The sequence below is a fragment of the Canis aureus genome, chromosome 8 (assembly GCF_053574225.1).
Source record: "Canis aureus isolate CA01 chromosome 8, VMU_Caureus_v.1.0, whole genome shotgun sequence".
Lineage (NCBI taxonomy): Eukaryota > Metazoa > Chordata > Mammalia > Carnivora > Canidae > Canis > Canis aureus.
Genome location: NC_135618.1, coordinates 69,750,718 through 69,777,065, shown reverse-complemented (window position 1 = coordinate 69,777,065; position 26,348 = coordinate 69,750,718). Strand labels below are relative to the sequence as shown.

The following is a 26,348-nucleotide window of genomic DNA, read 5'->3' as shown; positions in this document are numbered from 1 at the left end:
GAGTTGTCTGGGAAATGCCAGGTCTGGGGTGGATCATTCCAGTTCAGCTCCAGAGTCTGGCTTTGGAGGTATGATTGTGCCAGAATTAACTAAGTCCTGGCACACAACTCAGGCTAGCCCACCTCCTAAAGAGATACCCTAACAGCCAGGGTGTAAGTCTTGGGCTGGAGAGAGCACTTCCTGGAGGGACCCGGACTGTCAGGCTTGGGGCTACAGGGGGGACCTCCCTGTGGTTCCTTTAAGGCTTTTGATCCCTTTCGTGAGGGCTACATTTGTTTTTTATTTAAATCAATTAGCATAAAAACACACAGTCACCAGGATCATTTATTAAACATCTATTTATGATAGCTTCGGGTTTTGGGCTCTTCTACAGTGCCGGCGTAAGGAAGGCAGAAGAACACTCCTTCCACGCACCCTCATCCCCTCCCAAGATGTCTACTTTCCAAATCCCTGGATCTGGTGAATATGCTACCTAACATGGCAAGGGAGAATTGAGGTTGCGGATGAAATTATGGTCACTGATCAGCTGATGTTAAGACAAGAATTATCCGGGTTGTCTGGGTAGACCCAATGTCATCAGAGGGCCCTTTAAGGGTGAAGTTAGAGATTTGCAGAGGATTTTGCTGGCTTTGGAGATGGAGAAGGGCCATGGGCCAAGGGATGCGGAAAGTCGAAAGTCATAGGAGGAGGAAGAGGCCAGTGGATGAGATTCTCCCCTGGAGCCTCTGGAGGGGGAAGCAGCCGTGCTGACACTTTGAATTTAGTGCAGTGAGACCCATGTCAGATCTGACTCCAGAACTTAAGATAATCAATATGCACTGTTTTAAGCCACTCCATTTGTAGTAACTTGTTACAGCAGCCTAGAAAACTAATCCAGGGCGCCCGGGTGGCTCAGTTGGTTAAGCATCTGCCTTCGGCTCAGGTCATGACCCCAGGGTCCTGGGATGGAGCCCTGCATCTGGTTCCCTGCTCAGTGGGGAGTCTGCTTCTCTCTCTCCCTCTGCCCTGCCCCCTGCTCGTGCTTTCTCTCTCTCTCTCTCTCTCTCTCATGCTCTATCTCAGATAAATAAATAAAATCTTTAAAAAACACAAAACAAAAAAAGAAAACTAATCCAATGGGGCTCAGAGAGACTGTAACTTGCTGGAGAAGGTGCAGTGTTAAGGGCTTTCCCAGATCAACCGGATTCCAGAGCCTTCGCTCTTCTCTGCTCCACACTGCCTCCTGCTGGCACCCCAGGTGGCCTCAGTGTGGCAGCAGGAGAGGGACAGCTCTCAGGCATTGGGCACCTGAAGAAGGGGGCAGAGAGACGCAAAGGAGGGAGGGAACTGTGACCCTGTTGGCCATAGTCGGCCCTCCCCTCCTGGCCATGGCTCTGAACAAAACTCTTCCCCAGGTCTCCAGGCAGCTTACACTTGGCACCAAGCAAGGCAGGTTCACTTGCAGTATCTGGGCCCTGTGCACCCCTACCAGCTGGGTGGGGTGGGGTGCCTGCCTCCCGGGGAGGGGGTAGGGATGGGCTGTCTCTTGGACATCTTCGCCTCTTAGGAGTAGATAAGATGCAGGTTTGAATCCCCACTGCACCACTTGGGCAATGTGCTTAGTTTCTTTGAACTTCGTCTTCCTTATGACGAAAAAGAAGGTGATCATGCCCATTTGATTTCGGGATCCTGGAGTGAGCGAGATCCTACTGCTGGATCCATGCCAGTTTTCTTTCTCTGGAAGTTTTTTTTTTCTTTTACTTTTTTTTTTTTTTTAAGATTTTATGTATTTATTTCAGACACAGAGAAAGAGAGAGAGAGAGCATGTACAAGCAGGGGTGAGGAAGCAGAGGGAGAAGCAGACTCCCAGCTGAGCAGGGAGCCCAACACAGGACTCAATCCCAGGACCTGAGGATCACGACCTGAGCCGAAGGCAGACACTTAACAGACTGAACCACCCAGGTGCCCTTTCTCTGGATGCTGGCCAAAGCAGCTATGAACTGAGCATTCAAAATGGGCTTGACACAGGTGACCTCAGAGATGTAAAGGACACTGAAGGAGTCCTTGGCCTCCAGTGACCTCCAGCTGGGTGTACCTGAGGTTATTTACAGCTTGAGTGGACTGATTCTTTATTCCGAGGAACAGAGGACCAGGAGCATGAACTGGGTAAGGAGCTTGGGTCATGGGCAGGGGGGAGGGTGGGCACCCCAGGGGTGAATGAGGGGTGGGCAGAGTGAAGGGAGCAGGACCTGGACTCCCAAAGGTCAGGGCGGTTCTGGAAGGTCAGGTCCCCAGAAAGCAGACTCCGGATGAGGGCTGGTGTGCAGGAAGGTTAATGGGGATGCTCCTGGGATCAGTACCTGGGGGGGAAGGACAGCAGAGGGAGAGCTGGCCCTGCAGCCAGACCTCAGCCAGGCTCAGGGCTGGGGCTGGGCCTTCACAGACCCACACTCAGCACCCATGGGCACAGGCTGTCTCTGGAAGGGGTCCATGCCGTGGGGGAGCTCTCTTCAGAGAGGTACTGCAATCACCTTCCCAGAAGTTAGGGGATAATCCCTCAGACTTTAAGGGGACTTCAGTGGCTGAGGAAGAGAAGCAGGGGCTGCGGTGAGTGTGGGTAGGTGGGGGCAGAGGGGAACTCTGGACCTGGCAGCTCTGCTGTCTGCCTGCTGTGTGGCCTTGAGAAATCCTCCTCCCACTCTGATCTTCAGCTTCTTTGCTCATACAGCAGGGGCTCAGGTGGTGGGGAGCATCAGAGGAGATGTGGCCACATGCAGACAAGGTCAGCAGGAAGCTTCAGAGCACCCACGGGGCCAACTGTATGTGCTCAGACCAGACTTCCCCTGGGCTCTGTTGTGGAGACTTGCACCTCTGGGGGATGGAGAGCTGCCTCCTTCCTTGGAGATGTTGAGGGGGTACTGGCATGGGGCCCAGGGTGGGGGACACTGGGCCCCATCATCACCCTGCTGTGAAACCCGTGGGGGACTCTTGGTGGAGGGCAAGTGGGTGAATATATGGCTAGAGAGCTTCGTCAAAGCCAAGCCCAGGAAACCAAGCCCCAGGTCCCCCCAAAGCCCGCACAGCCAATTCAGGACTGGTAAAAACAGCAATTATGAGCTATGCTATTAAAGGCTGCAGGATTTTAATTAACAATGGAATTACCGGGCCAGGGAAGGGATAATGATGGATTGCTGGAAGGCAGTTGGGGCTGGCTGCCGTTACAGCCTCTCTCAGCCCCTACTAGGCCCTGGGAAATGGTGGGGCGGCCCCTCACCCCACCTCGCCCCCCAGGCTTTCTGGTCACTAATGAGGAGACTTTGCAGAGAGCTCAAGGCCGGGCCAGCCAGAGTGGGTGACCGTGTGCTCCTAGGGGACACCATCCACTCCAGGGCTTCAGGGCCTGGGTGTGGGGAGATGACAGGCTCAGGGGTGTTTGCAGGCAGGGCCAGGATGGGGAGCCCATCAGAGCCCAGCAGCTACAAGACCTATGAAGAAGGAGGCTGTTCTCCCTACTTGGGTCTGCGACTAGCCCCCCCAGCATCTCCCGGGCCTCTTTTACAGCTGGTACCCGCGTCCCCCTCACATGCACATTAACGAAGACCTGGAGATTCTCATCAAGTTCAAGTTTCGAAACCAGTGAACTTGAGGCCTTTGGTTTTTAAACTTTTTTTTTTTTTTTAAATAAAGACTTAATTTTTTTCATGAGACACACACACACACACACACACACACACAGAGGCAGAGACACAGGCAGAGGGAGGAGCAGGCTCCCTGTGGGAAGCCAGACGTGGGACTCCATCTCAGGACTCCAGGATCATGGCCTGGGCCAAAGGCAGGTGCCAAACTACCGAGCCACCCAGGGATCCCTAAACCTTTTGGTTTGTTCATTTCCTGCCTCAGTAGAACCTTGTTTCAAAGGAAGTTAGATGAACCCAACAGAGGGCTCTGTTAAGGCCGGGGCTGGGGGGGTCTGAACCTCACCCCCTTTCCCAAACAGCCCCTAGCGCTGGTTCAGGCAAATGCAATTTCCTCTGTCTCTAGCACCTTTCCCTTCTCTAGCCAGCCTCCCGACAGTTCGGATGATGGCCTGAGGCCTTCAGGACTGGACTGGGCAAGGGAGGAGCTGAATTCCTGAAGATTTCGACCCAGGAAGGACAGACAGAAGAGGGTTTTGTGGCTGATTCTTGGAGTAACGGAGGAGGGACTCTGGAGTCCCGCTCTGTGGGGGACTCATACTATGTGGTGTTGGGCAAGTTACAACACTTGATGTGCCTCAGTCTCCTCGGCTGTGAAATGGATGTGAGGCAGGACTCTGAGATTCTCTTCAAAATGCAGTGTCAACACCCTCCACCCAATGTCACCATATGGAATGTTCTGGAACTCCTGTGAGGAGCAAAAGTCCACATGAGCCAAGCCCTTAGAAGTGGGCTTGCTGGTAGTAACTGGTCAAGAAATGTTCCCTGTGACTGCCCAGGAGGTTGGATATCCTCCTAGCACTGACCAGCTCAGGGTCATTTGATAGAGCATACAGGGCTCTTGGCCAGAGGCTGCAGGGGTGGGCCAGGAGAGGAGCCCGCAGCTGGAGGTAACCACTGGCATTTCAGTGTTGCCTCTGACACCTCCCCACTGTATGACCTCCAGCAAGACACGTGTTCCTCTGAACCTACTTTTAGAAGGACGAAATGGGATGACATGTGCCAAATCCCATGGGCCATCCCCAGCCTACATCATTCCTGACTTCTCAGCAGCTTTTGCTACAACTGACCCCTCTCCCCTAGAAGCACGTTCTCCGCTTGTCCTCTGGGACCCTGCACCCTCCTCCCCTCTGCCAGCTGCTCCTCAGCAACTCGTGTGTGGGCAGCACAGACAGGCTTTCCTTTAGGGCCTTGGTGTTGTCTGGGTGGACAGACTGTTCTTGCAGCTCCTTCTGGGTAAGTGGGGTGAGTAGATCATTCTCTTGGTTTCTGTGGCCAAGTCTTTACCTTTGGACAATCTTCTGAGGTCTGGATCTGATACTTGATTATCTCTTTAGTTCAGCTCTGACATTCCTGCTGTCAAGCGGCCCTTCTGCGTTGAACTCATAATCGATGTTCAATCAGAGTTTATTAAATCACCAACAAGAGAAGTGGGGTGGGGTGAGACATTTCCTGGGACATTTACTGGTGACACAAACTTCCATTCTGTGGGAGTAACTGGAAATGGTGCATGGAACCAGGCTGTCATTGCACTTGTGGGTTCAGGTTGCAAGAAGCAGCAACCCCTTCACTGTTTGCTGAGTACTTCTACACGATCCCATGTGGTTCTTTGGACTCATATTATTTCTAGAAAGAAATCTAAGATAGAAATCTTATAGATGATGATCCTGAAGCACAGAGACATTGACCATTTTGGTCAAGCACATCCACTCCCAGAAATGTAGTTAAAGAACCAGGCAAATAATATTGAGTCGATTTTATGGCAGAGAATAAAAGAAGATTATATACAGTTAAGCTTCTTTATTTGTGGATGCCATATTTGTGAATTCATCTCACTAACATTTATTTGTTATCCCAATGTCCATGCTCATGGTGCTTTGACCGTCATCTATGGATAGTCACATAGTGGTGGAAATTTTCATTTGCCCAGTGCACATGTTGTCTGTGAAGCTTGAGCAAGGCTGTGCCTTGCCTTCCTGTTTCATCTCTCATACGGAGATCCCCAGAGGCTGGACATGGCAGGGGCCATTCAGTGTAATGCAAGCTCTGGCCCCGGGACCAATTGCATGGGTTTGAATCCCAAGTCTGGCACCTGCTAATAGGGCAGCCCCAGGCAAGCCACTTAACACTTCTGACTGCATTTTATCTTTTTTTTTTTTTTTAAGATTTATTTATTTATTTTAGAGAGAGAGCTCGGGAAGGAGGGGTAGAGGGAAAAGGAGAGAGTCTCAAGCAGACTCTGCTGAGCACAGAGCCTGACATGGGGCTCGATCTCCTGACTCTGAGACCGACCTGAGCCAAAATCAAGAGTCCATCACCCAACCAACTGTGCCATCTCGGTGCCCCCTTTTCATATTTTTTAAAAGTAAAAAAATAGGGATGCCTGGGTGGCTCAGTCCATTAAGCGTCTACCTTCGGCTCAGATCATGGGATTGAGCCTTGAGTAGGGCTCTCTGCTCAGCAAGGAGCTGTTTCTCCCTCTTCTTCTGACACCGCCCCCCCTTGAGCTCTCTTTCATAAATAAATAAATAAATAAATAAATAAATAAATAAATAAATATTTAAAAATAGAACCTTCCAAATTGATCACCAATCACTAAAACAGAAATGGACTAAACTATCTAGTTAAAAGATAAAGACTCTCAAAGAACATTAAAATAGAATCAACCTATGCTATTTATAAAGGATACGCAAAAAAAAAAAAAAAACAGGACACGGAAAGATTGAAAACCAAAGGATAGAAAGATATATTCTAGGGGAAAAAAAAGAAAAGAAAAGAAAAGAAAAGAAAAGAAAATGGGACAACTATGTTAATGTCAGAAAAAAAAAACAAAAACAGACTTTGAGTGCCTGAGTGGCTTAGTCAGTTAAGCATCTGCCTTAGGCTCAGGTCATGATCTCTGGGTCCTGGGATTGAGCCCCACATTGGGCTTTCTGCTCAGCGGGGAGTCTGCTTCTCTTTCTCTCTCTCTGTCTGTCTCTCTCTGTCTCCTTCTGCGCCTCCCCACTCTTGTACTTTCACTCTCTCTCCCTAAAATAAATAAATTTTTTAAATCTTTAAAAAATAAAACAGAATTTAATTCAGGACAAAAGCATTACCAGAGATTAAAGAGAGTCAATGATAAATAAAAAACAATCAGTTCAACAAGAAGATAGACAATTTGCATCTTTTATACATTAATCATATAGCCTAAAATATTTAAAACAAGAATGGACAGATGTAAAAGGAAATACCAAAATCCAATATTATAATGGGACAGTTGAACTTACTGCTTACAATTACTCATGAATGAAATGGATCAAAATAAGAAAGTACTTACAAGATTAGTAGTAAATATCACTAACTTGACCAAGCAGATATACAGAGAACATTGTATCCAACAACAGGAGAATATTTTTTTTCAAGGGCGCACAAACATTTATGAAAAATGATCACGTTCGTTCATAAAGCTAGCCTCAACAACTTTCAAAGAATGTGTATCATAAGGCTATATTTTAGGACCACAGTGAAATTAATTTAGAAATCAATGATAAATAGATAACTGGAAAAGACAGTATACATTTGGAAATTTAAACAGAAAAACCTCTCAATCCACAAGTCGATAAAAAAATATCCATATTCACCAAGTAGAATACCATTGAGAATAAAAACAAATTAAATACAGCTACGCACATCAATGTAAATGAACCATCCAAAACAATGTAGCAAGAGAAGAAGGTCATAGAAAAATGTATGCAGTATGCGTCCATGTCCATTTATCTTAAGGTCAGAGACAAGCAAATGAAACAATATATCACTTAGGGATACAAATGTGGGTGGTTTGAAGGAAAAGCAAGGGAATAATTAACCTGATATTTGGAGCAATATATTTCACAATAAACATCGGTTATTTTACAAGGAGCCTCAGACAGGGAACCTCTCCTTCATCTGGCCAGAAGGGTGGCCCGGCTCCTGGGCATAAAGAGCTTCTTTCTGAAAAGATGCATCAGGACAGGCACAAAACTTGGCTTAGTTCATTAGCGGGGGAAAAAAAAAACGGTCCTGTTGAATTTGATCTTTTTTTTTCCCCAGATGGTATTCATTTCAGGAGACAGCCTGAGCATCATCACTGTCTCTCGTTTGCTGAAACAAATTCCTCACAAATAAAGGCATGTTTCCATCTTGAGCTGCTGTTCTATCAGCTGCTATGGTGCCATCTCTGCTCTTGCCTTGCGCCCTCTTTCGCTCTCCCCTCCTTCCCCCTGGTCTTCTTCTTCTTGTCCTTTTCTCAGTATTTCAGCGCCGGGGGAGATGCTCACCCCAGGCAAGAGTCCTGGGTGGAGGTGTGGCCTCTGCTTGCTTACACACGTCCCTTGACAGGTAACTCACTCCTCCAAGTGAACTTATCTGAACCCAAGTCTGACTGCCTTTGGCTTCCACCCATTGCCGACAGCTTAGCAACTGGGGGTCCCCAGCCACAGACAGTCTACCTCTCTTCCCTGGGTACGCTGTTTGCCACTGGCAGCCCTGTCTTCCCTCCTCCCTGCCAAGTCTTCTGGGAAAATGTATTTAGTTTCTCCGTTCATCCCCTACATCACTGCTGACCTGTCTGAAAAGCAAGCCTGCTCCCTCCTGTGCACATACCAGTGTGGGACGTCATGAGGGCCGGGGAGGGCTGCTTACGGGCTTCTGTCGGAGTTTGGGTGGGTGCGGACGTGAGGTGAGAGGGACCAGCGGGTGGGCAGGGAGGCGAGCTTGGGCAGTGGATCAAGTACGGAGCCTGGCCTCCCCGGGCTGCAGCAGCAGCTGCTCTGAGGACCCCTGAGGCTCACTTCATCTACCTCCGTCACTCCTCGTGCAGTGAAGACATCGGCCCCCAACTCAGGCTTTCTCTCGTGCCACCAGCCTGACAGCCTGTGTGCCTGGTGGGTGACCTATGCCACACCTGGCCAGTGCTTCCTGTCTGCACTACTCAGCCATCCACCCCCCACCCCACACACACCATCACAACCTGAGCCTTATCAGCAACTAGAACTTGAGCTCTAAAATTAAAAAAATATATATATGTATATAATTGTAATCAGATTAATGAAAGCACATGGGTTAAAGAAAAATGTCATACAGAGAGGCTTAGAAGAGGAAAAGCCATGGAGCCCTGTCCTTCCCCGCTGCCCAGGCACCCCTCCTCAGGTACCCTGCACCTGTCTTTGTCCTCATTTCTACCTGGAGATTACCTTCCCATCTCTAAGAACAAGTTCATGCCACCTATATCCATCAGCATTTTGAGTTGTAGGCAATAGAAACCAATTCTGGGTCATTTAAGTCGAAAGAGCACTCCTTTGAAGCATATTGGGAGGCCCATAAAATCAATAGGAGGCTGGAGATCTGGTGGGTGGGGGGCCCCCAGTTCATGCCTTGGCATTGGCCTGGTGAAGACCCCTGCAGGAGCCGGGATGCTGCAGCCTGTGCGTTGAGCATCCCCGATGCAGGACACTGCTCTGTGCTCCCTGCCACTTGTAGAAGCCGAGGTGGGCCCCCATCACCCCCAGCAGGCTCCAGCCTCACCTCACCGGAATAGAATCTGTGTGGCATCTGCTTCTCCATGCCGTGGCTTTTGGATCACAGTCCGGCCAAGTGCACCTGATTGGCTGAGCCAAGCTGCGGCCGAACCTGACCCTGGCCATGAGGGAGGCTGGGAAAGAGGATCTGGCATTTCCCCCTTTCTATGGGTGGCAGGATGATTCCCCAAACACGGAAGAGGAACCCAGATGCTGAGTGGCCAGTAAGGATGGCACATGTCTCCCGTGCTGGGATTTCTTGCTTTATCAATTGTAGATATCTGACGACTTCTTGCTCCAAGACCTGAGATCTTACTTACCATCTCTCCTCCCAGTTATTATTATTATTTATCTTCAGAACTTTGCTTCCTCAATTACTGAGAACCTACTGCACACGATGAGGCTGTGGTCCCCTCTGTCCTTTGTGCCAGCTCTCTTTCTCCCTCTTCCCTCCCCACAGCCACCATGTGTCCATTTCCACCTTCGTGGTTGAAAAATTTGCATTCTTTAACCTGAATTAAGTCTTCTCTGCTTTGTCTATAGGCTGATTATGAAAGCTGCAAATTAATAAAATGCCTCCACTATCATGGTTATGCAAACCTCTCTGCTGCTTGGGACATTGTCATTCTAGAACTTTCCTTCACTGTCCCCTTGGGCTGGAGCCACTATTGCCCTATAATTCATTTCTTCCTCTTTCTTGATTTACTTACTTTTTTCTCTCTTGGTGGGAGGAGCAGGGGGAGGCAGAGTGGGTAAGTGATTAGCTGAGACTTTGCATGTCTAATAAAAAAATGAGTTGGTCCTCTGGTTTGATTGCTAATTTGACTGGATCTAGAATTTGAGGTTAAAAATAATTTCCCCTCAGAAGATGGAAGGCGTTGCTCCATTATCTTCTGGAAGATGGTGCTGTGGACGAGAGTCCGTGGCTGGTTGGTTCATAGTTTCTCTGCAGGTGACCCGTTTCTGCCTCTACCCAGCAGAAATGTTAGGGACATCTGTTTATCAGAGGGTGCCTCCTGAGGTGTTACTGTGATGTGTCTTCATGAGTTTGCTTTAGAATCAGTCATTCACCAAGCTGGATGCTCAGCCATGTGCAATCAGAAGCCTCGTGGCCTTTCTGCTCTGGAAACTTCTCTACTGTGTGTCTTTGATAATTTATTCACTCCGTATCTTGTGTTCTTCTGGAATTCCCAATATTGACTTTCCTTAATTGACCCCTGTCATCTAATCTTTCCTTTTCTCTTCTCTCTTTTTCCCTACTTTCTCCTGCAACTGTAATCAGTAACTTTTATTATATTTTTAAAATTCTGGCAAACACATTTTAAATTTCCTACAGTTCTTTTTTGTTTTCCTATTGAATCCCCCTGGGGCTATTAATTGGAGTTTTTACTAATTGGAGAAGATCATCCTCTAACCCCTGAATTATGTCAGCTTCCTTGGAGAGCTTTTATTTCAGGGTAAATTTTATATAACATGTAAAGTTAAAAGCCAGAAAAGGTCAGTTGTTCAAACCCTGGAAAGCCCCAAGTTTCTGGATTTTTCTCGATTCCCTTCTATTTGTGTCCACAAACTGATTCAGTCTTTCCTGAGCTCATCTCTTTCTTGCAAGGTCTTTACCAATGCCAGGCCTTAGTAGCACACACACATCATGCTGCCTCTTTCCAGTCTTTTTCCCTAAACCTACAGAGTCAGGGAGCGCATGGCATGCTCTCTGGTAACAGGGGTTACTGCAGACCCAACCACTGCAGTGTCGCCCAAAGTTTTGGCATGGTTTCATGGAGCTCCTTAGCCTCCCAGGCTGAGAAGTCTATTTTCTTGTCTTCTGCTACCCAATTCCTAAGCTGATGTCACATGTTTTTGATTTTTATCCTTGCTGTACCCACTCCATGTCTTTCCTGTGCTCGCCGCCATAACAAGTAAACCCCTGCAATGGCTTCTTTCTTCTTCTTCTTATTTTTTAAGATTTTATTTATTTGTTTGAGTGAGGGAGAGCAAGAGCACATGCAAGGCATGAGAGCAAGCACTAGTGGCGAGGGAGGGGGGCAGGGGGAAGCAGCAGGGGAGGGCGAAGCAGACTCCCCACTGAGCAGGGAGCCCGAGGTGGGGCTCGATCCCAGGGCCCTGGGATCATTACCTGAGCCGAAGGCAGACACTTAACCCACTGAGCCACCCAGGCGCCCCTGCAAGGGCTTATTTCTGAGACTTACCTCATTCTGACTTATTTCATTCATGTACAGTCAGTGGGAGTTCCTCCAGCTGTGACTGTGGGAGGCTGCTCCAAGCTGTCATTCCTTGCATGTGCCCCCCACCTGACACCTCATTCACGGGTTCATGGCAGGTCTGCCATCTTCCGCTGGACGCTTCCAAGGTTGGCCTGGGTGTTGACCTCCAGTGGGTGGAAAGAGAAAGAGTGTAGAGCCCTGCCTGTGGGTGATTTGTACAGATGGGGCTGCGAAGTGTGCACATCACCTCCTGTTGTGTGGGTTGGCCAGAACTCCATCCCTAAACCACAGCTAATTGAAAGGAACCCTGGAAACTTAGTTGTGGGCCCCGGAAGATGAGGAAGTGGCTTTGGTGAACACCAGCTGTGATGTCTACTGTCACCACCCGAGTCCAAGCACTGGGCTCTCCTCCTGCCTTCAGCCACACCCCTCCAGCTCCCTCCCTACATTGTAGAAAGCATGATGGGATGCCTGGGTGGCTCAGTGGGTTAAGCGTCTGCCTTCAGCTCAGGTCATGGTCCCAGGGTCCTGGGATCGAGTCCTGAATCAGGCTCCCTGCTCAGTGAGAAGCCTACTTCTCCCTCTCCTTCTGCTCCTCTCCCCCCACCCCCTGCTCTTGTGCTCTCTCTCTCTTTCTCAAATAAATAAATAAATAAATAAATAAATAAATAAATAAATATCTTTTAAAAATTCCAAATCTCATCACTTCGGCTCCAGCCTAAAGAGCTCTGTGAGCGTTTTTCCTGCCATGGTCTGGTCTGTCTCCAGGGCTCTGCTCCCTAGAACCCACCAGCCACCCAGTCCACCTCCTGGTCATGTGCCCACTCCTCCCAGCAGTACTGAGCCCTGTGCTGATGATATAAGAAGGTGCCAGCGGTTTTCATCTTTGGACTAAGAATCCTCTTTCTTTTCCTTTTTTTTTTTTGGCCAAGTTCTGCTTGTCTTCCAGTGCTCTGAAAAGGTATTGCTTCTTGCAGGAAGCCCCCTCTGACCCCATAAATGGGTGTTGCACCTCCTGTGTGCCTACTAGCATGTTGTACTCATGCAGGGCAATGATCTGGGGCTGTGCTGATGCTGGAGCCAGCCATGGTTCTATGCCATGCCTGGCATGCCAGGTACCCAAAGCAGGCTTGTTAAGTGAATGACTGAATGCTACTTCTGAGTTGTGCTACAGGGTTTGAAGGCTGGGGAAAGGTGTGCAGGGACCAGAGGGAGTGAGGGAAAGGCTGGCTTCATGGGTGCTGGGATGCCCGGGGGGTGGGGGGGATACTGGGGGACGCAAACAGCCTGGAGCCTACCCTGTTCCTGTTTGTATGGAGATCACCAAGTCATTCAGCCACTTCCTTCTGGAGGCTCCCTGCCTCCCCACCCCCTGCCTGGCTTCTGCTCAGACCCAGATCTGACCTGCCAGGGTGCCGCCTGCATGTCTGGAGGAGGTAACCCACTGCCTGGGTAGACAGGAGAGGTCCTAGGTGGGGGGGGCGGGGGCCCTGGCCCAGATCCTAGTTTACCGATTAGCTGTTCTCCAGATCAGACAATATCGCAAAAGAGACACTTTGAGGGATTAGAAGCTTCTGGTAGGAATAGCAGCCTGGCAGGGCCTGGAGGAGGGCAGACATAGAGCTAGGGAGCTGGGGGGATGGGGTGGGCAGGGCCAGAGCCTGAGTGCTGGGTTCTCGCTTCTCTTCTCCTCCCCCTCACGCTCTCCCCACCTGCCCAGAGCATCTCCAGCAGAGCTAGAGCGTCTTACACGGAGACAGCGGAGACAGCGGAGACAGCGTCAGTCCCGGCAGGGCCATAAACACAGGCTGCTGGTTCAGCAGCTTTTCTGATCCAACAGATGGGGGCTCGGGCCAAAGAATGTGCATTTCTAACAAGTTCCCAGGAGATGCTGGTGCCTCTAGTCCGCAGAGCAAGGAGGGCCTCTCACCTTCCACTTCCCACAGTTCTGGGAAGACTTCAGCAGATGTTGAGGTGCTAGGATGGGGCCCTTGCTTTTCCCAGCCCCTTTGTCTCTTCCCTTCCTGTCTGCCCTTCTAGCTCCAGTGCAGTGCTGCCTCCTCCAGGAAGCCTGCCAAGACCACCCCCACCCTTTGTGATCTTTCCTGCCTGATCTTCTCATCCACCTTGAGGTTTGTTTCAAACACTTTCAGTCTCCCTGTTTCTTCTCTTCAAAAGGATAGAAACACCCAAGGGACACAGAAACATATGCCCACACAGAAGCTTGTATGCCCATGTCCATAGCACACTATTCACATTAGCCAAAAGTAGAAACAACCCAAATGTCCGTACGTGGATGAAGGGATAAACAAAATATGGCAGGTGCATACAGTGGGATTTTATAATTCAGCCGTAGACAGGACATGCACGCTACATGGAGGGACCTCAAGACGCTGTGCCAGGTGAAAGCAGCCTGTAGCATATGATTCCTTTTACGGAAGGCCCAGAATAGTCAAATCCACAGAGACAAAGCAGATTAGTGGTTGCTGGGGCTGTGGGAAGGCGAGGTTGAGGGTGACTACTGCAAAGTCCACAGTTTCTTTTTGGGGTGATGGAAAGAAATTATCTAAAGTTGATCGTGCTGAGTCTGCATGACTCTGTGAATGTACAAAGAGTTGCACACTTTAAGTGGGTGAATTATGTGGTATGTGAATTATATCTCAATAAAACCATTGCTGGAAAAAAAAAATTGGACATGGGTGGCAGGTGCTGTGTCCCTGAGGCCTGGGGAGAGGCCTGCCGTGGTCCAGCGACTTTCCCTGCCTCCATGTCATGTGCAAGTGGCAGCTCAGAGGAGGAGCTTTGGAGCTCTGGACTGGAGTCAGCGGCTTGCTGTGTGCGCTGGGGTGAGCCTGTGCCCCCTCTGAGCCTCAGCCTCTTTCCTGGTGCCCCCAGGAGCTCTGAGAGGAGGTAATGCAGGCGGTGGTGGCGGTGCACAAAGGAGCCAGCAATCCCCGTGGCGGAATTCTGCGTGAGGCCTGTAGCCTGGACTCTGGCTGGACAGGGCTGGTGATGGGACGTCCCCGTCCTTCTGGCTCTGGAGGAGGCAACCCCACCATGCTCTGTGTTTTAATGTCCCAGAGCACATGGGTTTCGAGACTGCAAAGAACGACAGCAAGTTACCAGCTAAAAGCCCTGGGTTGTTGGAGGTAAGTGGCGCATTCAGCTGTAACTGGTATCCACAGCAATTTTGCCAGAGTCTTTTTTTAGATGATGTTTCCTTAACAACCTACAGAGAACTTCACTCTCCTCCCCCTCCTAATCCTCTGCTTTGCACAAACATGAAATTAATCTTCTAAATACCCAAGCTAGTTCCAAAAAGAAGTGAGCATGGAGGAGGGTGGGGGAGGGCGAGGGGGGAACCCCACCTCCCATCCTCAGAGGCCGTCTCTCATTATTGACTCATGGCACGGGAGAGCCAGGTAGCCCAACTGCAGCCTGATGCTTCGTTACACCCCCTGGACCAGCTGGAGCAACTGTCCAGCCCTGGTTGCATGTCTCCAGCGAACGGAAGCTCATCACCTCCAGAGGCAGCTGATTCTCTCTGAAATAGCTCTGCCTACAGCAGAATTCTCCCTGGGAGTAAGCTGGCCCCCGACCCCTTTGGCACCCCTCCCTGGGCCCAGCCCTGCCCTCTAGGGATTTTAGGATGATCCATAAGTCCTGAGCCTGTTACTGTTGATCCAACCTTTAATCCAGCCTTCGTGGATAGCCCTAAAGGGGAGAAGACCCCTCCCTGTTGGCTACAGGTGGGAAAGACAAGCCCTGGGTGAAGCTCAACCCCACAGACAACCAAACACCTTCCATCATGGCTGGAACATGTCCTCTTTCCCCAACCTGCCCAGGCTCAAAGGGTATCTCACGTAAGTTAGAAAAAGACACCCCTTCTCCAGGTAGAAGCAGTTTTATGCCAGGATCGGGGGCTCGCCCCTGAACCCTTAGCCAAGTGCACTTGAGCAGTAGACAACATGCACAAACCATCCCGCGGCCTGTACCTCCCCCGTCCTAGGTGCCCGGTCTCTGCAAGTGGCTCTATCTCTCCTCTGTGGCGGTTTGTGCTCTGTTGAGTGTCCTGGCAGGAAACTCGCTTCCTAGAACCCCATGCCCTTTATGAGCCTACGAGGTAGAATTAGCTGAAAAAGAAATCTGTACTCCGAGGGCCCTTGTGGCTGGAGGCGGGAGGGACAGACGCACAGGTGCCAGCAGATGCCACTTTGTCCTCACTCCTTCCTCTTCCTGATCCACGGCCAGCTCTTCCTCCAGACTGCAGGCCCTGCTGACTCACAGCGACCCAGTACTTCCTCGGCTGTGATCTCACAGCGGGGAGGCTGGGAAGTCGAGGCCTTCCCTAGCCGTCTGTCAGTGTCTACACTGGCCTCAGCCTCCCACTCCAGCAGCCCAATCTGCTCGACTTCCAGATTTCTCCCCAAGCTCCACTTGTACCTCTGCCTCAAGGGGGCTGCCTGGGGACTTTCCTCCAGTCCCTGTAAAACTTCTTTCTTTGGATCTTTATTTCCCAGACCCTCCCCAGTGGTTTGAAGGCCAATTCCTATGCTATAAAATTCACAGTGGTTCTGCTTCTCTGATTGAACACAAACGATATGCACCCTGTTACCCACATCAGGGCAAGTGAGGGGAGGCCCGATGCCTGCCTCCCTCCTCTGCTCTCTCACAGGCTACATCCTGTTGGCTCTACCCCATTACTGATTCTCGGTCAATACCCTCCCTGCTAAGGGTTGCCCCATCTGGAACAATTTCCATTCCTTTAGGGATCTGGGGTTTATAAGATGGTGTCAATCCATGTTGCTTTGCGGTTCTCAGGGACTCAGTGAGTGGAATCCTGCAGCGCCTCGCTCATGGGGGTGGAGCAAAGATGAGGCCCACACCTAGATCTCTGCTACCTGTGCTCTGGGCCCCAAGATGCCCAGAGTACATGGTTGTGCTGAGCGAAGGGGGTGGCAACCAGGGTATGGTGGTGTGGGGAGATGGGCTTTGGGCACCAGCAGCTCAGGCTCTCATGAACTTAGCTCTCCATCCCTCCTCTATGGGAGCCAAGCAAGCCCCTTCTCTTCTCTGGGCCTGTTTCCTCATCTGCAAAATGGGAATAACAAAATACACCTGGGGATGTGCTGAGTGATCCACGTGGGCAGTGCTGTAGAGTTGCTTTGAATCTGTATATCCACATGCTCAGGAAAGTGAGGGTTTGGGCCACCAGTTGATGGATGCAAGCTCTCTGTGCCTCAGTTTCTCTGGCTGGAAGGCCCATGCCCTCTTTCTACCGGGCAGCTGCAGGGGAGGGGGATGAGTGAAGGGGACTCTCAAAGTTGATCTGCCGTGCTCACCTGGACCAATGGGGCACACTTTGCCCAGAGCAGGGATAGGGTGAGGCAGGTTCTAGGACTCTAGCTGTAAGGTGGTGGGGTGTTCCTGGACCCCAGAGGATTTCTGGGCATGGTTCTAGCCTCTGGTGACTGCTTCTGTCAAAGCTGTCCCTGGGACTGGAAGCCAGAGCTAGAAGATGATCCTGTGTGCATAGTGGACCTGTGTGAGCTGTGACTATTCCCACATGTGCCAGCCCCCAGGGAGCAGGGAGAAAGCCCTGCAGGAGATGCTGAGGAAAGACTATATTCTGCAGTCCTGGCTTTCGTGCATCTTCTCCGGTGACCTGGGACCTGTCCCCTCCCTCTTTACCTTGAGTCGTCATTTCGGGTAGCCACAAGGGGCTGAGGAGACCCTGGCCACCAAGGAGGCTTGGCAGCTGGAAGCCCCGCTCTGACGAAGCCTTTGTAGAAGCGGATTCCTCGGCCTGTCTGACGTTTGACTCGGGCTGTCATGTGGGCTTTTATCAGAATAAACAGGTTTTGTTGTGCATTTCACAATCTCAGCATCTTTAATTTATCGCACAACAAATTGGAGAGGATTTAGCATGTATTTAATTAATTTGACGAAAGTAGTTCAACAACTGTAAACAAGGCGGTGGAAACACACTTGCTGGGAAGCAGGGCCTGACTCCTCCAGGGCTCCGAGCGGGCGCAGGCTCGAGGCTGCACATTGGCCTCCGTAGGACAGGGACAGGTGGCACAGGGGCAAGGCTGGGCCTGGAGCAGCTGAGTGGCGGGAGAGCTGGGTGGAGGCAGGAGTCCTGGGTTCCTCAGGGCCACGAAGGGGTGGGAACCCCTGCCCTGCTTCCCTCTCAGAGGACCTCGGGAGCATGTCCAGGGGCATTGGCCCCAAAACTGTTTTGTGGCAGGAAAGGTACTGGTATTACCTGAGGTCAGCCTGCCCCAGACCTACTTCCTGTAAGATGAAGTTCCAGCATTACCTCCTCCTAAAAGTATTTTGTATCAGTTAGGTACTGTGTTTGCAGTAACAGAGTAATATAGCCTGTCCTCCAAGGTGGCTGGATAGGAGGTTCGTGGCTATGCTGGAACTCCGTGATGTTCTTAATGTCCCTGGTTCCCTCTGTCCTCTTCACTATCCTTACTGAATGCCATCCATCCTCAGAGTCCCCTCCTGGCCTTGAGATAGCTGCTACTGCTCCAGCCATCACGTCTACATCCTTGGTGACACAGAGAGGGAAGCGGGGGAGGGCATCCAGGTCCGTGCCTCCCTCCAAAGGCACTTTCCTAGGAATAGTACTCAATGCCTGTCATGTATCTTGGGCAAGATTTTTGAAACATGATTATCTCTATCTTCAAGAAAGCAGAAAAGTGGCATCTCAGCTAGGCATGGAGTCAGGATTCTGCAGGAAGGAAGGAGAGCAGAATGCACATTGTGGGGGCAACAGCAGGGCGTGGCCCACCCTCCCTAAGCCTAGGTTGGTGCAAGGCCCCCTGGATGGTCCCTCTCACAACTGCGGGGTGGGTGGGTGGTAGACTCTTGCCCATTGGAATGGGGGCCTCCTCAGGCAACAGGGGGGTGGGATTCCTGCAGGGTCCCCAGCTGGGAGGGCAAAACCTAGTCCCTGGGAGGAGTGGCAGGTGACTGGGTGGGTGATGAAGCTGCCTTTCTCCTGGTTTTGGTCACAGTAGGACAGAGAGGCGGGGAGTGCAGGGCCTACCAGTGTGGCTGCAGAGAGAGCCAGGCTCTTTGGGCTGGAATCCCAATCCTGCCACTTCCCAGCTGGTGATTTCAGTGTTCTCACGGCTCTGGTCCTGTTGGGGAGTGGGAGGAAGAAGAGGTGCTCGGGCAAAGGGAGGAGAGAGGTGCCTAGGGGGCTCCCCGGGGGAGGCCACTCCCTGAACCCTCCCCACCTCCAGCTGCAGCAGGACTCCTGTGGCCTCCTTGGGCCCACCCTGCAGACCTCCGTGGCAACCCCCCAGGCCAGCCCACGTGGCCACAATGGGCCACTGACTTGTAAAGCCTGTCCTGGGAAATCCCTTGGTCTGGGGGAGCTGGGATGGTTGGTCTCCCTCCCTCATGCTTCCTTCTGCTGGCTTCTCTGCAGCTCTGGGAAGCCACGGCACTTTACCTGAAGCAGGAATGCCAGCAAGGGAATGGAAGGGACAAAGCCAAATGCTGGAGAAACCTTCTAGGCCCAGGCTCTGGGGGGGAGGGGTGGGCAGGAGGAGGCGGGGCCCTGACCCCTCCCTTCTTTTTCCCCCAAACCAGCTTTATTGAAATATAACTGATTTATAATCAAGTGCCTCTGGTAACCACAAATCTGATGTCTTTTTTCTTTCTTCTTCTTTTTTTTTCTGATCTCTTTTTCTATGAGTTTGGTTTTTTTGGGTTTTGTTTTTATTTTAGATTCCACATATATGAGAGATCATATGGTATTTGTCTTTCTCTGTCTGACTTACTTCACTTAGCACGATGCCCTTAAGGTCCATCCATGTGGACACAAACAGCAGGATTTCCTTTTTTTTTTCAAATTGCTGAATAATATTCCATTGCAGAAATATTTATATACACCATATTTTCTTAACTCATCCGTCGGTGGACATTTAGGTTGTTGCCATGTCTTGGCTATTGTAAATAATGCTGCTATGAACATATGGGTACAGATATCTCTCAGACATCGTGTTTTCATTGCCTTCGGATATATCCCCAGAAGTGGGATTGCTGGATCATATGGTATTTCTATGTTTAATTTTCAGAGGAACTGCCATACTGTTTTCCTCAGTGGCTGCAGCAATTTACACTCCCACCAGCAGCACGCAGCCCCCCCCCTCCACTTCCACCTCTTGGCTGGTACTTGTTATTCTTTATCTTATTGAGGATATCCATTTTAGCAAGTATGAAGCAAGATCTCATTGTGGTTTTGATTTGCGTTTCCTGATGCTGAGTGCTGCCGAGCCCCTTTTCATGGACCTATTGGCCTTTTATGGATCTTCTTAGGAAAAATGTCTATTTGGGTCCTTTGCGCATTTTTAAGAATCACATTGCTTGTTTTCTTTTTGTTATTGAGTTGTAGGAGTTCTTTATATATTGTGGATATTAACACCTTGTCAGATCTGTGATTTGCAAATTTTTTTTTCTATTCCCTAGGTTGTCTTTTTATTTTGTTGATTATTTGTTTTGGGGCTCTCAATTCTGGTCCATTGGGCCTCCACACCTACTGTGCCTGTTTTTATGCCAGTACCATCCTGTGTTGATTGCTATATCTTTGTAATATAGTTTGAAATCAGGACATGTGATGTGCTTTTCTTGGTAGAACACTTGATAACGCCCCAAATCCCAGCCCCCACCTCAATACACACACACCCTGGGAACTTCTCGCCAGAGTGTATGTCAAAGGCCTGATATCAGGCTCTCACTTTCTCGGATTCTCATCTGAGGAGCTTCTTCTGAGCCCCTGGCTGAACTTCAGGCTAGATTCTGCTACTACAATAAGAGCTCGAAGGGCTTCTGTGACCCTTTGGTCCATCCCCTGGTCCTGTGGTAGGGAACCGAGGCCCGAGGAAGAGAAGGAGAGGAGGGGTGCCTTTCTCCCTGCCACAACCAGGGGCGACCTGGCCTTGGACCCCCTCTCACCTCCCAGCGGCCTCACCTGGGGCGTCTCAGGACCAGCTGTTCCCGGGACCTATCAGCCACTTTCCAATCAGGCTCCCAGTGATGGGGCTGAGGGTCTGCTCCTCACCAGACGTTTTGCTTCCCTTGGGTCCTGTGCTCATCTGCTCAGGTCATCATAACAAAGTCCCACTGAGCCAGGAGGCTTAGGCCACAGGATTTTATTGCTCACGATTCTGGCAGTGTAAGTCAAGGTGTGGGCAGGGTTTGCTTGTCCTGAGACCTGCCCTTGGCTTGCAGATAGCTGCCTTCTGCCTGTGTCCTGACATGGCCTTTCCCTCTACAGAGGACACCAGTCCTACTGGATTGGGGCTCCACCCTTACCACCCCATTTAACCTTCATTACCTCTTTAAAAGCTTCAGCTCTGGGGCACCTGGGTGGCTCAGTGGTTGAGCATCTGCTTTTGGCTCAGGGCTTGATCCTGGGGTTCTGGGATCGAGTCCCACATGGGGATCCTCACAGGGAGCCTGCTTCTCTCTTTGCCTATGTCTTTGCCTCTCTCTGTGTGTGTCTCTCATGAATAAATAAAAAATTTAAAATAAATACATAAATAAAAACTCCAGCTCTGAAAGTAGTCACACTGGGGGAAGTTGCCATGGTGGTGGTGATGGTGTGTATATCGGGGTGGGGGCCAGGAACCTGGGCATTACCTAGTGCTCTTCCAGGAAGAGCAGCTTTTCTTAGCAGCAGATAACCTCCAAAAACAAAAGCAGCTGCCTTGATTGGATAGTTAGTCTCTCTGGAAGGTTCCTGGGGCCGAGCTGGAGGAGGGCCTCCCAATCCTGCACAAGGGAGGATGTGCTGCCTTCAGGGTCTGCCCGCCTCAGCTCATGGTCTCTTGGCAAGGAGAGAGTCTAAGGTCTGGCCACCTCGTCTTCACATGGGAGGCTTCAGCGGGGCCCTCCTTGCTGTGGCACTTCCTACTGGCATGGCTGAAGGTTTGTCAGACCCGTCCAATCCTGCTTTTCCTCCTCCCTTCACATGAGTGACTCTTAATAAGCCTCTTGCATCACAAACTCTGTATCAGTGCTTGCTTCTGGAAGCCTGACCTGGGACTACCCTAGTGGGCTTGGGTGTGCCCCTTGTCCCTCCTGGGGCACGTCAGTCATAGACCCTAAGATGACGTCCAATGATTTCTGCCTCCTGTTTGTTTGTGCTTTTGCATAATCCCTATTGTTTGAGTGTGAGTGGACCTGTGGCTGGCTTCTAATCGAGAAAATATGGCCAAAGTGATGGATGCCACTCCCCTGATTGTCACATTATAGAAGACTGCGTCTTAGCAGGCTGGAGAGACTCTCGATGCGGTCAATGGCTATTTTGGGGAAGGCCACAGGGCAGGGAACCATAGGGATCTCTAGAACCTGAGGCAGCTGCCAGTGGTCAACTGGCATGAAGCCCTCAGTCATACAGTCACAAAGAAATGGGATGGATTCTGCTGCCACATGAATGTGCTTGGGAGCTGATTCTTCCCCTGTCAAACCTTCAAGTGAGAGAACAGCCCAGCTGACAGCTTGACTACAGGTAACTCAGCTGTCCAGACTCCTGTCCTATGGAAACGTGTGTGTTAAGTCCCTAAATCTGTGGTTATGTTTTATGCAGCAATAGAAAGCTAGTTCAGGAGGTGTCAGAGAAAGAGCTGATCTCTGATGTAGCTGTCTCTCGCCAATGCGGCACTCCCATTGCTTGAGGATCAAGCTCCTCATCTACAAGGTGGGAGTGATCATAGCTTCCTTGGAGTAGCTACGATCTGAGATCCACTCACCATGGCACACAATAGGTGCCAGATGCAGTAGGTTGCTTCCCTTGTGAAATGTTGGATCCAAACATCTCCACATGCCATGTGATTTTGGAAAACTGGACTATGCCTGTACATTTGAGTCGAGTGTGTAGTTTTGTTTTGTTTTTAAGATTTTATTTATTTATTTGGGGGGAAAGAGAGAGAGAGAGCGCAGGAGTAAGGGGAGGAGGGAGCAGAAGGAGAGAGAGAGAAGCAGACTCCTCACTGAGCAGGAACCTGACTCAGGGCTCAATCCCAGGACCCTGGGATCATGACCTGAGCCGGAGGCAAATGCTTAGCCAGCTGAGCCACCCAGGTGCCCCTGGACTCGAGGGTTTTAAAATTTGCTTCCATTGTTAGGAACTTTATTGTTTACAAAGAACTTTCCCCTTGAGCAGGGAAGCAGGAATTAACTAGCGGCTAATGGTAACCAGGTCACCAGGGCAGGTGGTAAACAGAGCCGAGTCTCTTCTTGGATCTGCTCTGAGTAGCAGGTCTTGGTTATAGGTTCCAACTGTCCCTTCAGAGATGTGCAGCCTCTAAAGAAGAAGTGAGGGACACCTGGTGGCTCCGCAGTTGAGCATCTGCCTTCGGCCCAGGGTGTGATCCTGGAGGTCTGAGATCGAGTCCCACATCGGGCTTCCTGCTTGGAGCCTGCTTCTCCCTCTGCTTGTGTTTCTGCCTCTCTCTCTCTCTCTCTCTCTCTCTCTCTCTCAGTGTGTGTCTCTCATGAATAAATAAATAAAATCTTAAAAAAAAATAAAGAAGAAGTGATATATATAAAATGGAATATTACTTATGCATCAAAAAGAATGAAATCTTGCTATCAGCAATGACATGGAAGGAAGAGTATGCTAAGCAAAGTAAGTTAGAGGAAGATAAATAACGATGATTTCACTCATATGTGGAATTTAAGAAACAAAACAGATGAACATATGGGAAGAGGGGGACAAAGAGAGAGAGGGAAACCATAAAAGACTCTTAATAATAGAGAACAAGCTGAGGGTTGATGGAGGGATGGGGCTGGGGGATGAGCCAGATGGGGGATGGGTATTAAGGAGGGCACTAGTGATGCACACTGGGGGTTGTACGGAAGTGACGAATCACTGAATTCTACTCCTGAAACCATTATTGCACTGTGTGATAACTAACCGGAGTTTAAATAAAAAATTGAAAAGAAGGGCAGCCCGGGTGGCTCAGCGGTTTAGCGCCGCCTTCAGCCCAGGGTGTGATCCTGGAGACCCGGGATCGAGTCCCATGTCGGGCTCCCTGTGTGGAGCCTGCTTCTCCCTCTGCCTGTGTCTCTGCCTCTCTCTCTCTGTGTGTCTCTCATGAATAAATAAATAAAATCTTTTAAAAAATCGAAAAGAAAAGAGAGAGAGAGATGCAGCCTGTACCCTCTGCGTGTGGATGGAACGCAGAGAGCAGGGAGAGGAGGGGTGGGAGCTGGTCCCGGCTCGCTGGCTGGGAAGGCTGGAAGGCTGGTTCTCAGTAAGGGGGGTATGGCCAGTGTGGGCTTGTGGAGGAGGAGCCTGACTCCCCAGCCTGGCTCCCCAGCTGGATTTGAGGGGCCCCCGGGAGAGAGGTGTGGGCTGGGGAGAGGTCCGGGTCCAGCTGGAGGCTGGGGACCTGCAGGATGCGGCTGCCCATTAAGGGAGAGGTGCCAGGGAGGCTGCGGGCAAGGCAGGAGCTGGGGCAGGCCCTATGGTGCCCTGGTTACTAGCTCAGGGCCTGCAGCGTCTCATTTACTAGCTGGGGAAGTCACTGAGCCTCCTTTGTGAATCGGGACCCTGATTTTCTCGGGTTGGGGTGAAGCTTCGATGGCCGGCCCGGGTGGAGCCGGGACACAGTACCTGGGCCACAGAAGCACCAGGGAGGCCCGGCTGCTGCAGGTTAGCGCTGGGGCGCAGCGCGCTGGCCTCCTGCCTCCTGCGGCACCACGCGGGGGGCGCTCAGTAGACATTTGTGGCATGAATGGAACGGGGCCTGCCTGGCTCTTCATCGAGGTCGCGTCCTGCAGAGGGTGTCGGGGTGCCCCTGAGCGCACCGTCCGGGCGCGGCGCGGTCCTTCCTCCACTCTTGCCGGGCAGGGAAAGGGCAGTGGGGGGGTCAGGGGAGGCAGCTGCGGCCCGCGTGCCCCCGGCTCTGACTCACCCTGGCTTCTGAGCCCACCCAGAGTGACTCTCCCAGCCGCCGGGTCCTCCGCCCGGGCAGGGCCTGCCCCCACTGTTTACTCTTGGCAAATGGCACCTTCCTGTTTCTAAGAAAATGGCTTTACTTGGTAATTATCTCCTGTTTTTATATAGCGTCTTTCATCCAGGTGCCCGTAGCACCCAGCTTGTTAAACGGAATCCTTAGAAGGTGCCGGGACTTCAAACAGTGTCCCTGGTTCTTTGGGGCGCCTCAAAGGCTCCCCACAGTGTGAGCACTCCGAGGTCAACGAGGTCAACGTAAGGCTTCTGTTGCACCTCTGTGCCCCGGGGAGGCAGGATCATGACCTTGGGCGGCTTCACTACAAACCCCCCCCATGTGTCCAGCCCTGTGGGTGGGGGTCTCTGAGGTGGGGCGGGGAGGGAGCAAGGCCCTTCTCTGTTTGTCTTTGAGAGTTCAGTCTTTTCTTTTTTTTTTTTTTTTTTTTAAGATTTTATTCATTTAGTCATGAGAGACAGAGAGAGAGAGAGAGAGGGAGAGAGAGAGGGAGAGGCAGAGACACAGGCAGAAGGCAGGCCCCATGCAAAGCACCGGGGAGCTCGCTACCTTGTATCCCTCCCTGGGTGGAGTGGAAGCCTGACTTCTCCCTCTGCCCCAAGCCAGCCCAGTCTCACCTGATTCCTGCAGCTGTTCCTCCTGCAGGGCATGGTTAGCTGAGAGAGAGGGAGGGAAGGAGGGAGGGACGGAGGGAGGGAGGGAGGGAGGGGCTGAGATTTGTTTTAAGGAATAGGCTCATGTAATTGCGGATGTTGTAAGTCCCGAATCTGCAGGGTCGGCTGGTAGCTGGAGACTCAGAGAAAAGTTACAGTCTGATTCCAAAGGCATTATGATGGCATTCTTTCTTGCCGAGGAGAGGTAAGTTTTTGTTCTATGAAGACCTTCAACTGATTGGATGAGACCCACCCACATGTGGAGGGTCTTTACCCAAAGTCCACTGATCTGATCTCATCTAAAATACACATTCACAGAAACATCCAGACTAATATGTCACCAGGTATCTGGGCACCATGGCTTAGTCAAGATGACACATAAAATTAACTATCACAGTTTCCCAAGCAGGTGGATGGTAAGGTGGGACATGTGGGTCAGAGGAGCCACCTGCATTCCCCCCAAGGTTGGGACTCTGGATGGCAGGACAGTGTGGAAGAAGAAAACTTGGGACACTTGAAACTCTGTGGAGTTCATTCTCAGTAGGGAGGGGAAGGGCCCTCCTCCTGCTCTCTCTCTTCCTGTGCCCCTCTCCCCACACAATCCCTCTGTCTGATGCATCCTGGGCTTTGCCTTCCTATCCTGGATGCTCCTCCCCTCCCCTCTGGAGAAAGAAATTCCCACCCTCTGACTCTAGACCAGACATGGCACGAGGGATGGCTTAGGGGTTTTGTTTGTTTTAAGATTTTATTTATTTATTCATGAGAGACACAGAGACAGAGAGGCAGAGACACAGGCAGAGGGAGAAGCAGGCTCCAGGCAGGGAGCCCAATGTGGGACTCAATCCCAGGTCTCCTGGACTACGCCCTGGGCTGAAGGCAGACACTCGACCACTGAGCCACCCCAGGTGCCCCGGCTTAGGGGTCCGGCTTAGGGGTCTTAGCTCTCCCACCAGTCTCTCTACAGGTGCCCCCCGCCCCTGTCCCCGGCTCCAGCCACCTGAAACAGACAGTATGGATAATCAGGGCACTTGTTATATGAATTTAACTTTTTTTTTTTTTTAAGTAGGCTCCATGCTCAGCATGGGGCTTGAACTCAGGACCCCGAGATCAAGAGTCACAAGCTCTACCAACTGAGCCAGCCAGGCACCCCTGTATGAATTTCAACTTTAATTCAAGTCCTTCCAATAGAATGTGGCTCCTAAGCTTCTCTGATAGAAAAATCCCCAGACCCTCCCCATCTGCCCCCCACCCCCACCCCATTCTG

At 50.9% G+C, this 26,348-nt stretch overlaps 1 long non-coding RNA gene across 2 annotated transcripts; it reads right to left on the bottom strand.

The window, feature by feature from the left end:
- Positions 1 to 17,348: 17,348 nt before the first annotated feature.
- Positions 17,349 to 25,236, bottom strand: LOC144318183 (uncharacterized). 2 transcript variants are annotated; one of them, XR_013384000.1, is made up of 3 exons: positions 25,049 to 25,236; positions 18,494 to 18,587; positions 17,349 to 18,175 (listed from the first exon to the last, which is right to left on the bottom strand). It is a non-coding gene; the product is annotated as an uncharacterized LOC144318183 (long non-coding RNA). The 2 variants fall into 2 exon arrangements; XR_013383999.1 differs by lacking the exon at positions 25,049 to 25,236 and having other exon boundaries at positions 18,494 to 18,687.
- Between the last annotated feature and the right edge of the window lie 1,112 nt (positions 25,237 to 26,348).